The sequence below is a fragment of the Euprymna scolopes genome, chromosome 11, assembly GCF_053919585.1.
Source record: "Euprymna scolopes isolate OS-2025 chromosome 11, ASM5391958v1, whole genome shotgun sequence".
Taxonomy (NCBI): Eukaryota; Metazoa; Mollusca; class Cephalopoda; order Sepiida; family Sepiolidae; genus Euprymna; species Euprymna scolopes.
In genome coordinates this window covers 130,102,941-130,116,288 of record NC_136492.1, presented here as the reverse complement: position 1 = coordinate 130,116,288, position 13,348 = coordinate 130,102,941, and positions in this window count along the sequence as shown.

Here is a 13,348-nt window from a genome sequence, read left to right as displayed (position 1 = left end):
TTGGTTTTTATACCAAATCCAAACAAAAAAAAATCAGCAAACGAACATAAAACTTCTTTTAAAAATATGAAAAAAAACAACCCCCCCCAAAAAAAAGGACGGTGGTGTCCGGGTGTTTGGAGGTGTGTATGTAAGGAGTGGCTAAGAATTGATAACCCTGTTTAAACTTTTTTAACAAATCGGATAAACAAGAAAATATACAACAGCGAGCGTACGCAAAACTCCTTTAAAACAATCGGATGAACAAAAAAAAAACCCGAAAGGCGGGGGGAACACAGCGAAAAGCGAAAAAAATGGTATAAATAACCTCGTTTCAATATTAAATGTTTAAAAATCGAGAAAAAATAATATCTGATAACTGGGATTAAACCTGAAATCTTTAGATAACGACGCTGTCACTTAACCCATCGCGCTATGGACGCGTGGATGAAAGTAGGTCGGTATATATAACATTCAAAACGAATTCAATGTACAACGTATTTTGTGCGTATTGACGCATGCGTAAATCCATCTTGTCATGAAGATAACATTTTTCACCCCTCCCTGTAAAAAAGTGAGCCGTTAAGGATTAAGGAATGAATGTTTTTGCCCAATTTTTCGATATTTGTCGACCGGCGGTTCGAGCTTTAGAATGATAACTGTCTGGCGAAAATCCGTGGCCTCTGTCGATAATTTTTGCGAGGCATACAAAGACACACACACATTTTGTCTGTTACATATTTAGATATATTTTATTTGGCAAATTTATATTTAATTCATCGATTTCATGATTTAATATGTTTTCATGTCGAATTAATTTTCATGGGTTCAACTTAGTTAATAATAGTTTGTTTGTTTTTTATTAAAAAAACATAAATTATCATTTTATATAGAAAAACCAAGTACATTTATACAGAAATAACTCTGATAGCAATAGAACAGTTATTCGTTATGCCTTGTGGAATTTACTTAACTATTGACGGAACTTCGTGTTATTGTGTTTATCTAAACATGTATAGAATTGATTAATTGTTTTCCAGAGAGCAGTGTTTTTTTTTGTTTTTGCTAGTATTATATTAACTCTCTGATTGGATCATATTTTTTGGAGTTTTTCTATTTGATTATTCGTCATTTTATTTATGGACTGCTGGGATCCTTCCTGCGTGCCATTTCCAGAAGTTTGATGCCACCTGAGACCCATTAACGCAATGAGTTCACATAGCAATCGTTGAAACAGCACGTATTGGAATCCCTTTTCGGAAAGTCGTCACTTAAAAATAAAGATGTTGATAGTTATCAACAGAAGATTAGATAATGGAAATACACGAACAATAAAACATAGAAAACGGTATTCAGATTGTATAGCTTCGTACAAATCAAATGTGAGTTGATATATTTTTTTGCAATCTAAAAACAGAACTTAATCATTGTTACATATGCTGTAGGAGTTTTCGAAATTTTACACTTTACGGTGTTGTTCACTCTTGCTTGCACTTAATATAATTAAAATAGCATAGATTATTATTTTCCAGACAACCAAAATGAAATAGAAAGCTTATTTAAATGAGTATTGTTAAAATGAAATCGATTATAATCTATAGGTCATATATGTATGGAAGTTTTTCTTCCATGTTTTGTTAAATTTGCAGAGCAAACAGAACACAAATAACACACATATTTGTATATATACATACACACATGTATATATATATATATATATGTGTGTGTGTATGTTTATATATATATATATATATATATGTATGCATGTATTTGTATATATATATATATATATATGTATTTATATACATATATGTATTTATATATATATATATGAATTGGCACAATTCTATATAAATTAAAAAGCAAATATATATTGATATAATTACTAAATATTTAGATGATGAATATATGAGTTTTACAAAATAATAGTATTATAATAAGCTACATAAAGGGATCCATGCCTATGTGTTTGTGTGTTATTGCATGTTTACTAAATTACTTATGCCGTAGACCTCGTACAGACATCAACTAGCTATCGTTAGACGGAACGATCTCTCGGGCTAATCATACCGAACAGCTGGAAAAATTGGCATTTTTTCGGGGAGAAATGGCAGTTTATTCTAAGCTGATCACCTAAAATCGTCTCGTGTTAAACAATTCAAACAACTGCGCATGCCTCAACTATTCTCTGAATTAGTTTCTATACAAGAATGTTCGACGTAATTTCGTAAGCAGCGCTCTAGCACATTGGAGCAGGGGGGTATATCTTAAACATTACGTTCGAGATTCTCTCACGCCTAATGGTGTATTTTTTTCATTTAAACAAAGGTTGCGTTATAATTTGTATACCGGTAGCTAATTATATTAAAACAAAATATAATTTCCTTATTTCAATTTTTTCTCCGAAATTGTACAGTTTCGATTTTTTCATAATAATAATTTTAAATATAAACCCAGTGTTATTTTTAATTATTTTAAAGACAAAAGATCTCAATTAAATTATGAGTTTTAAATTAAAATTTTAATTTTTTTAAAAGTTTATAACTTCTTCAATGTATATAATTACAGATGTATAAAGCAACGCAAAATGCATTTATAAGAAGGAAAAGCTAACACATTTCTGAGTGTAAAGTTTCGCCGATTTCTAAGTGAAACTATGCCGATAAGACTTAACGTGTGTTCTCAAATTGTCGATACTTACTTTTGTCAGTACATAATTTCTAAGAATTGGGATGTCATAGTGCATGCGTTATTGTTGTCAAACCCGTAAATGTCTAGATTAGTGACTTCAGTTATGCGCGTTCGCAGGCCTCGTTTTTTTTTCCTTACAAAAATGTTGATTTCACTTCCGCCTCTGAATGATGATATCTGATTTTTTGCTCCTCTCCAGCTCTCACAATTTTGTATAGACTGGCAACGTCGGTCCTCTCTCCACCGTTGTCAGATGTGTGTCCTTGTTCGTTGTTGCAACATTTATCATATGATAAACGCTTTTACGACCGGGCAACACCCCCTGCGCTGTTACATTTTTGACAACCGTACAACGCTGCTATTCCCACATCCGCTGTCACAGTTTGTTTTCACGACCGGGCACGCCAGGTCGGCCAAACCCGCTAATGATTGATATATTATTGAGGTATATATTCCCCGAATATTATATGCACACTTGTTACAATATTCAGCCTAAAAAAGGTATTTTCATTTTGTACTCATGTTTGTATGCGTCCTTATGGAATACCCTTTACAAATATTTTTTTTTTTAATTACGAATCAAGTTATTGGGGAGAAATTGAAAATGGTCTTACTTAAATCATTTGCAATTCATATAAAATATTTAAACATTATTTTTTCACCAACATACATTAATCACTGATAAATTGTGTTTTTTCTTCTAGATGACGAATTAATGTCGCATGTATAGCATCTAATTTTTTATTATAACACAAGTTTGCCAGTTAAAAGCAAATGCAAAGCAAATTAACCATTGATAATTCATATAACCAAAGAAACTGGTGTATATCTAGAAATTCCATTAGAAAATCAAATATAATTAATGTTTCAATTGTTAAGTGGAGGACGCGTTTATTGAATAAGTTATTATATATACATATATATATATATATATTCATGATCGTCAAAGTAATTTACATTGGATTAGAGTTGAACCCTACGTGATAAATTGTACAGAGGTAGACAGTTACAATATATTGCTTTAATAATTATCAAATATGAAAAATACACTGACCCCTACTTGATTATATATGAATACATATTGCCATTAAATATATGTTCATTCTAAAGTTTCCTATTTCGTCCGTTGTAAATTTTTGCGAAATTAATATAAGTTACTGTAGGATAACTGTTTTGAGTCGAATTCATTTTGGAACTTGATTTTTAAAAGGAGCAATATACTTATAGTCTTTTTGAACGACGAATTAAAAACGATTAAAAAAGATATACTTCCACTCAGTTCTTTTATATATTTACATCTGGGTGCGAAAACAGACATGTGGGAGAAAGTTTTGGTCATCTGGTGTTTTAAAAATATATATGGTACTCGTATTCGTGAATGGTTAGTCCTGTCATTTTACTATCAGTGTTAATTTATTCTCTGTTCACAGTTCGTCCTCCTGACGCGTATATATATATATATATATATATATATATATATATATATATATATATATATATATATATATATATATATATATTAGTCCTGGTAAAAATCATAAGACCACTTAGGAAAGTAAGCGTTTACGAATAATATCGAATTTTTAATCAGACAAATGGTTGAAACCATTGCCAAAAGGGAAACTATGATGGAAAAAATGAAATCTGTTTCATTCGAAACCTTAACCCTTATCTAATAATTATTTTTGAAAACACAAATATTTTCACCTGCTCAGAATGATAAGATCACTTTAATACAATCGGCTAGTTTTGAAAAATACATACGAAAAGCTTTCTATGTTACTAAATGCAACTTCTTCGTGGATAAAAAAAAACCTTACTAAATTATAAATGACAAAAGGGAAACCAGAGTTTGAGAGAGGAAGGATATTTGAGCTAAATAGGGGTGGACTCTCCCATAGATCCATTGCAAACGAAGTGAATCGTAGCAAAACGATCATCACAATTTTTTTTAAGAAATCCAGATCAGTATGGGCACAAAAAGAGTCCAGGTCGACCAAAAAAGTAATCCCATCACTGGATCGCCGTATCAGAAGAAGTTAAAAAAAACTCCAGTATCAGCTCAAGTCCATTGAAAAGCCAAACAACAGCATGATGTAGTCCTAAAACCATCAGAGGCATCTGAAAATGAAGGGTTTCAATAATTTAAAGATACTGCAGGAACCACGTCTTCTTGAACAGCACAAAACTAACCGACTTAAATATGCCGCCAAATATCAGACTTGGGATAAAGAGAAGTAGGAACATGTAATTTTCTCCGATGAGAAAATGATTAGTATAGATGTTTCAGATTGATTTCAACACTGTTGGCATGATAAAAATTTGCCCAAAGAGACTTTTTTCATCGAAGCATAGCAGAGGAGGGTTTTTAATGATCTGGAGTGCTTTCTGGTCAGCTGGGACCCTAAAGTTGCAAGTAGTGAAATGCCGGCAAACATCATTGAAGTACATTTCAATGCGTAACAATGCTTCTATCAGGACTGAAGGTCCAAGGCTGTGTGGAAGAAATTGGATTTTCCAGCAAGAAAACGCTGCGATACACGCTTCTCGAAAAGCACGAGAATACTTTTCTTCAAATAATATAGAATTGTTAGATCATCCAGCATGCCTCCGGACCTCACTCCCATGGTAAATCTTTGGGGATGGATGGCAAAATAAGTTTCCAAGGATAGAACCCAGTATGATTGGATAAAGGAACTTTCTGATTCAATTCTCAGTACATGTGATAAACTTCCTTCGTAACTGATAAATAACTTAGTCGCAAGCATGCCGAAGATAATTTTGGAAGTAATTCGTAATATTGGAGGTTATACTAAATGCTGAGACCCTTTTTAGTCATTTATAATTGCCTTTTGTTAGATAAATTATCAGTAGTCTTATCATTTTGACCAGGTGAATATGTTTTGTTAAAAATAATTATTAGATCAAGGTTAAGGTTTCGAATGAAGCAGATTTGATTTTTTCCGTCATTTTTCCCCTTTTGGCAATGGTTTCACCTATCCTTTTAGATTAAAAATTCGATAATATGCGTGCACGCTTATTTTCTGAAGTATTTTTATGATTTGGACCAGGACTCTCTCTCTCTCTCTCTCTCTCTCTCTATATATATATATATATATATATATATATATATATATATATTATATGTAATGTATTTATGAATATTCTATATATTATAACCAACTGGTCTTTTTGTAAACTGTGGTTAAATATTTTGCGACTAGGATGGAGAAACCTTGGAATAAATTTCGCGCAAATCTTCTGCGTCATTTGTTCCTCGTAAATAATAGTCGCTATAATTTCCATAATGACATGAAATTGTACACATGTAATCTCCATGAACGCACGACGCTGTTTATCTATTACATTACTTATATGAGAAAACATCTCCGGTATTTTGGTGTCTTTTTTCAAAGCTCATTCTTCCTTGCAAATTATCTGCGTGTATTTTATAGTTATAATACAAAAGAAACGAATTGTAACAAAACAGGAGGCTTATGCTTAATGCACTCACCATAGTTTTACATTAGTCTGAAGAATTTCATAAGCAATTCCATAGCAGTATTTGTCAAGTACCAAAAATATATGTACTGCAAATCGCTCTCCAGCAATTAACCTCTCGTCCGACTGCATATATGGAATTCACACCCTGTTGAACACAGGTTTTAGTAGGGTTTCTTCCAATTCTTATTCTTGCTAATCATTTCAATTTGAAATCGTAAAAATATGTCAACAATTTCATAAAATGTGTAGCAAGACTCTTTTAAACGTCTCAATAAAAAAAAGATGTTAAATTATAGAAAGCACATTCTACATAACTGAATTTGTGTTAACCTAAATCATATGCGCATTGTAACTAAATATATCGATACGCCTGAAAATATGGCTCTGGTAATTATGAATAGTGATTTACAAAATCAATTTATATAAGTGCTTATATCGATATGAAGTAATTTGTTTATTGAGGTAAAGGAAAACGATTGAAAAATTACGGCAAATACGTACGTCAATCAAAACGCCGAATACTTTTAAGAAGGCTTTATCTTTATCTATTTGGATATATTAACGACAAAGACAAAGATGAATAATGGCATTGCCAAACTACGGATAAATCAATAAACAGAAAACAGACTTCATATAAGCTCAATAATTATATATTTTTGTATCAAAAATACATAGAAAATCTAACATACTTCAATGGCGTCTGGGGAAATGGAGTGATAAAGAACGGAACTGCTTAATTATTGGAATAGTAAAGTAACACAAATTATTTTAAATGCTACACACACACATACACACACACACCCATATATATATATATATATATATATATATATATATATATATATATATATAGTGTATGTGTATATGTATGTGGGTCATAACATACTACTGTAATAATTATATCATCCCCTTGAAGAAAAACCGGTTCGTATTCTTGGGCAGTTTAAAGTTGAAATGTAAAGTTGACCACTTAATTCGCATGCGTAGATGATGATGTTATAATCATTAGATAACTATTGCTGGATGTTACATTTTAAAAGTAAACGTTATTATTTCAACGAGATTTGTCACGGTTGAAAAATGGATTCGTGACTGGGTTCAAATTCCCAGTTGTTTCGTCATCGCCTAATGTTGCACTTACTAATACCAAAAGACTGACTCACTTGTCTCTGTATGTATTAAAATATCATCATTTAATAATAATAATAATAATAATAATAATAATAATAATAATAATATTAATAATAATAATATATATATATATATATATATTTATACATATAACATATTGTAGTCATCGACATACAGTCCTGTTTCGTTGTATCACAAACCATCATTTCCGCTAGACTAGGATCGAACCTGGAACCGTGGTGTTGACATGGCGGTTTTACCCCTCGATCACGGAAGCGATGCCCGCAAGAAATCTGTCCGAATGTCTATTTAAAAAAAACATCCGTCCGCTACTCGTAAAATGCTCGAACGCTTGTTTATGTCGAAATATATTTTCTTATATTATATATGAATCGTTTTTTTTAGATCAATTTACTTACAGATCAATATAGTGAATGAACGACTAAAGAATATATTCCAAATTCATGATGTTGGCCATCTTATGATTTATTCTATTTATTCAGTTAAAATTCACAGTACTTGACAATATTTGTCTCGTAGTTCAATATCAATCACTTAATCAATATATATGTAAGTGAGTTTATTTTGCCCTGAGTAATTAAGGGAATAATAGATTCACTGATTGATATTAGAATTAAATGATTGATTTTGCGCTACCGAAACAGATATGCTAAAAAATTGTAAATGTCCGCTGAATTACAGGAATAAATTTAAATATCGTCATCATCCTGAACTTTAGAATGAAATCTTTTTGTCATTTATTTACTATATATATATATATATATATATATATATATATATATATATATATATATATATATATATATATATATATATATGAATTACGTGTAATGTGTTCCAGGTGTTATTCTAAATGTGTTACATCTATCAAAAATAATCATTCCGAGTAAATTATTCTTATTCAGATAGACAGTAGTATTTTTTACGTATGTAATGTACGATGATAAATAATAGACGTATGTGTGTGTACGCAAAAAAAAAACGCATGTATGCATGGATTGATAAATATATATATAAAAATTTAGAGTAATTGGACGTTGACCAGATGAACATTATCATATTTCTATGGGTGGAAATAAAAACAACCCTTCCCAAAACACAGCAAGCTTTTTTTCGTTGCTTAGTGTAAGGACATTTACTAAATCTATACGGATAAATTGATATATACATGATGACTGTACCGATTGGACTTTCCCATATACAAATATTTTTCTTAAGTTGTTGACATCATAATACCACACCAAATGAGATTTATTATATCGAAACCTTTCCTACTGCAAAGAAACCTTGCCATTCTTTTGGAGTCCGATACGATAATGTAAGAATTTACTTTGATTAGTCGGATTATTTCCCAGTGTAGAAGATAATAAATAATATTATACATTTCTATTCTGGGGTAAATACGATTCGTGTAACTGAAATGCGTAAAAAAAATTTCTTGTTCGCTTAGGTTCTGTTATTTAATGTTGGATCACCTATATAATGATGTGTTTTTCTAGGTTGCTATAAAACATTTTCATTATATGTGCTTAGACTCAGAATGATGTAAAACAATCATGATATTTTTTGCAAAAACCTAGCAAGAGGGATGTCCGGGCATTTTGGTTTTGAAATACACGTGAATATATTTTATCTAAATTTTGTATATGTTAGTATAGAGTACTGATTTCCAAATTAGAAATAAAAGTATATGGGTGCCATAAGCAAGAATTGTAACCGAAACCAAAATTGTAGCATTAAAATCTGGTGAAGATACGATTCTACCAACCTTACAGGTAAACGAAGTGGTAAAAAATTATAAATAAACTAGGAGTAATATACAACATGTATACGATTCTAAACGTCTTAAAACAATGTGGATCGGCCAAAGTCGCATGAAAAACCATTTTTTTTAATCCAATCATTCGAAACATCTAGCGTAGGTCTGCGTTTTTTAGTCTCGAGTAACATAGTGTTTTGAAATATGGAGATAGACAGACATACATACACGCTTTATATATATATGAGTATATATATATATATATATATATATATATACAAATATATATATATATATACAAAAATACATATAATATATACTCACATGAATATATATAAACATATAGACATACTCACATATAGATATATATATACTCATATAAATATATATATATATACATATACATACTCACAAAAATATACATATATATATGCATAAATACATATGTATATATACTCACATAAATATCTATGCATATATATATATTTATTAACACAAACATATATACATATATATACCCACATAAATATATATATACACATATATATATACTCACATAAATATATATACATATATATACTCTCATAAATACATATACATATATATATATACTCTCATGAATAGATATACATATATACTCTCATGAATACATATACATATATATACTCTCATGAATACATATACATATATATATATACTCTCATAAATACATATGCATATATACTCACATAAGTCTATATATACACATATATATACACTCACATAAATATATATATATACACATTTATATACATTTGCATATAAACTCACATAAATATATATACATAAATAAATATATATATATATACATATATATATTTATACTCACAGTAATATATATATATATATATATATACTCACCGTAATATATATGTATGCATATATATACTCACATAAATATATATATATATATATATATATATATATATATATAAATATATATCCACATATATATATACTCATATAAATATACATACATATATATATAAGTATATATATACCCATATATATACTCATATAAATATATATATATACACATAAATATATATATACCTATATATACTCACATAAATATATATACATATATATACTCACATAAATATATATATACATATATCTACTCACATAAATATATATGCATATATATACTCACATAAATATATATACATATATATACTAACATAAATATATATAAACATATATATATACTCACATAAATATACATACACATACATATATATATATACTCACATAAATATATATATACATATACATATACTATCATAAATATATATATTTAGACACAACTGCATATATAATCACATAAATATATATATATATATACATAAATATATAAATATATGCATACTCACAGTAATATATATATACATATATATATAGTCACATAAATATATATACATATATATATACTCACATATATATATATACAGACACATATATATATACTCACATAAGTATATATGCATACATATATACTCACATAAATATATATACATACATATATATACTCACATAAATATATATGCATACATATATATACACACTCACAGAAATATATATACATATATATACTTACATAAATATATGCACATACATATATATATACTCACATCAATATATATATACATATATATACATACTCACATAAATATATATGCATACATATATATACACTCGCATAAAAATATATATATATATATACATATATATATACTCACATAAATATATATATATATATATGCATTTATATATATATATATATATATATATATATATATATACCCACACTCACATAAATATATATATATATATATATATATATATATATATATATATATATATATACATATATATATATGCATACATATATATATATAAAATTAGACGAATAGAGAGAAAATGTTAGAGAATACATTAAACATGCCTAAAAGCATTTAGCACGATAGAAAGTTATCGAAATACAGAAAGCAGTTTAGCATCGTGAGAAGATATATTCGTCTATGCCGACTCAATCCCTTTATGTCATATTATCGTCTCCGCGACGAACAACCAAGAAAGATGGCGAATAGTCGTCATAGTATGAGCACGGAACAGAATAAGTTGATATCGATTTTAGCATTTTCATTTAGTGTATCGCGATACTATTTAATCATAATTGCTATACATATTTCCCTCTCTGGCCATGGTATTGAACAAAATATACTGAGGACAATATCTAATGTTTTGCGATAATGAGTAGCCTAGAAGTCACGAAACGCAACCAACGATACGAATATATTTTTATTTATATATACATACATGCACCTGCATGCGCCCCAACAATATATGTTAGTATTGTTTAAAATTGGTGTGTCAGTTGTAAGCATATTCAAATTCTTGGGTAAAATCGACAACCTTTGCAGTATAAGCGAGGTCCTCATAGAAAAAAGATCACATTGCACAGAATCTCATACAAGAAGAAGAATTTGCTTTAACTGTGGTTTCAGAATTTGACCTTCAGTATTGTGTAACTATTGTATCCGTAACACAAGGAAAAGCGCCCTTTTTGGGGAGCTGGGTCTTCTCCATTAATGGACCGTGTGCCTAACTAATCTGCTCTTGTGAAGGGCAGATAAAGTAAGCTAATGCTTATTTATTTATTGTGCGAATTATCCTCATCTTTTTAGTTGTTATTTCACCATGTTTCGGCTAACTATTCATCTGTCCTTCGTCAGGTGGTAACCGCGACGGAATAGGAACTGAGACTCACCTTACTGTTTCATAGGCAATTACTGTCCTCCGTAGTTTTTGTCGACTCACGATTTTTTTGGTCAAGTAAGACTCTGTCCGGGTTTGGGTAGGGTTGAAACCGCTATCTTCATACAATTCCAACATCCAACAGTAGAGATTCAACGTTTCTTTCCACTGGGCTAAAAGACCAGAGGGGTAGTTAGCCGAAACGTCGTGACAACACAAATAAGAAAGAAGAGGAACATAGTTCGCAATAAATAAATAATTAATAAATAAAACTCATTTGAATAACGAATTCCACTTAAATAATTTATAAAAATGCATGTGTTCGCTGTTTCTATACCAGCCTTAAATTCCAGTCTTTGCAGTTTTTGCTGACGAAGGAAATGCTGCATGTGACGGAACAATGAAGATTAGGGAATCAGGTTATAATCGATTATAGCCGATGACATATACCAGCCGGTTAAAGCCGCTGACATATCGACCCGTTGTGTATGTATGTGTTTATCAGTTGATATCCTGTCCAACACTCAGGGAGCTGGCTGCTTTCCAGGACGTTCCTCAACCGAGTAACTCTCCCCGGCAAACGATAGTGTCATCTAGTCACCGGAATATTAAAAAAAAATACTTGAACTATCATAGCCACTTTCCTTATGAAACCATACAGACATTTTGGACAAGGCTATCTTACATATGATACCGGATAAGAGAACATGTCTGCTAGAGAAATATCATAAAGGAGCCGTCACAAATATACTAGGTATTACCATTTATGTGCTGTGAAAATGGAACAATAAAACCTGGCCTAATAATGTCGGATAGAGAAGCAACCTAGACACCTAGTAAGTTTCGCCAACCATTCTGCGTTTTATAGAGTTGAGGACGATAAAATAATGAAGTTGTAAGCTTTTTGTAGCATAATAAAATAAACTAGTATCATATTGAGTTTTCTCTGAGTCCAGTTAGAGTTAAAAATCTACATAGAATAAAGATAATATTAAACACTACTTAAGTAAAGCACCTACCTGAGTAAAACACTTCCTAAGTAAAATATTCGACTAATCAAATACAAGCGTGATTTAAAAATACATTGTTTATTGTTTCAATACTAACAATATATTGCAGTTTAAATATATGGCGGAATGGTTGTCATGCACGTATGAATGTTTACCTATATCACTTGTATTGTACCCGCATTTTTGACATCCATCCTGCTTCTCAGTTTAATCATTGATCGTCACTTGCGATGAACATGTACACCATAATAGAGGTGCATACATATATAAGAGGGGGCATAACTACTGTTACATTTGATTTTTTCTAACGAATTACTTTATTATAAAACCCAATTACAGAAAATAATTAGCACATTTGTAAGGGACAATGTGGCATAAATATTATTCAAAATGTTTTTCTGCAGGCTTACCTACAGTACGAAGTCTTATAGGAGAAATCACTTATAGCAGCACGAAA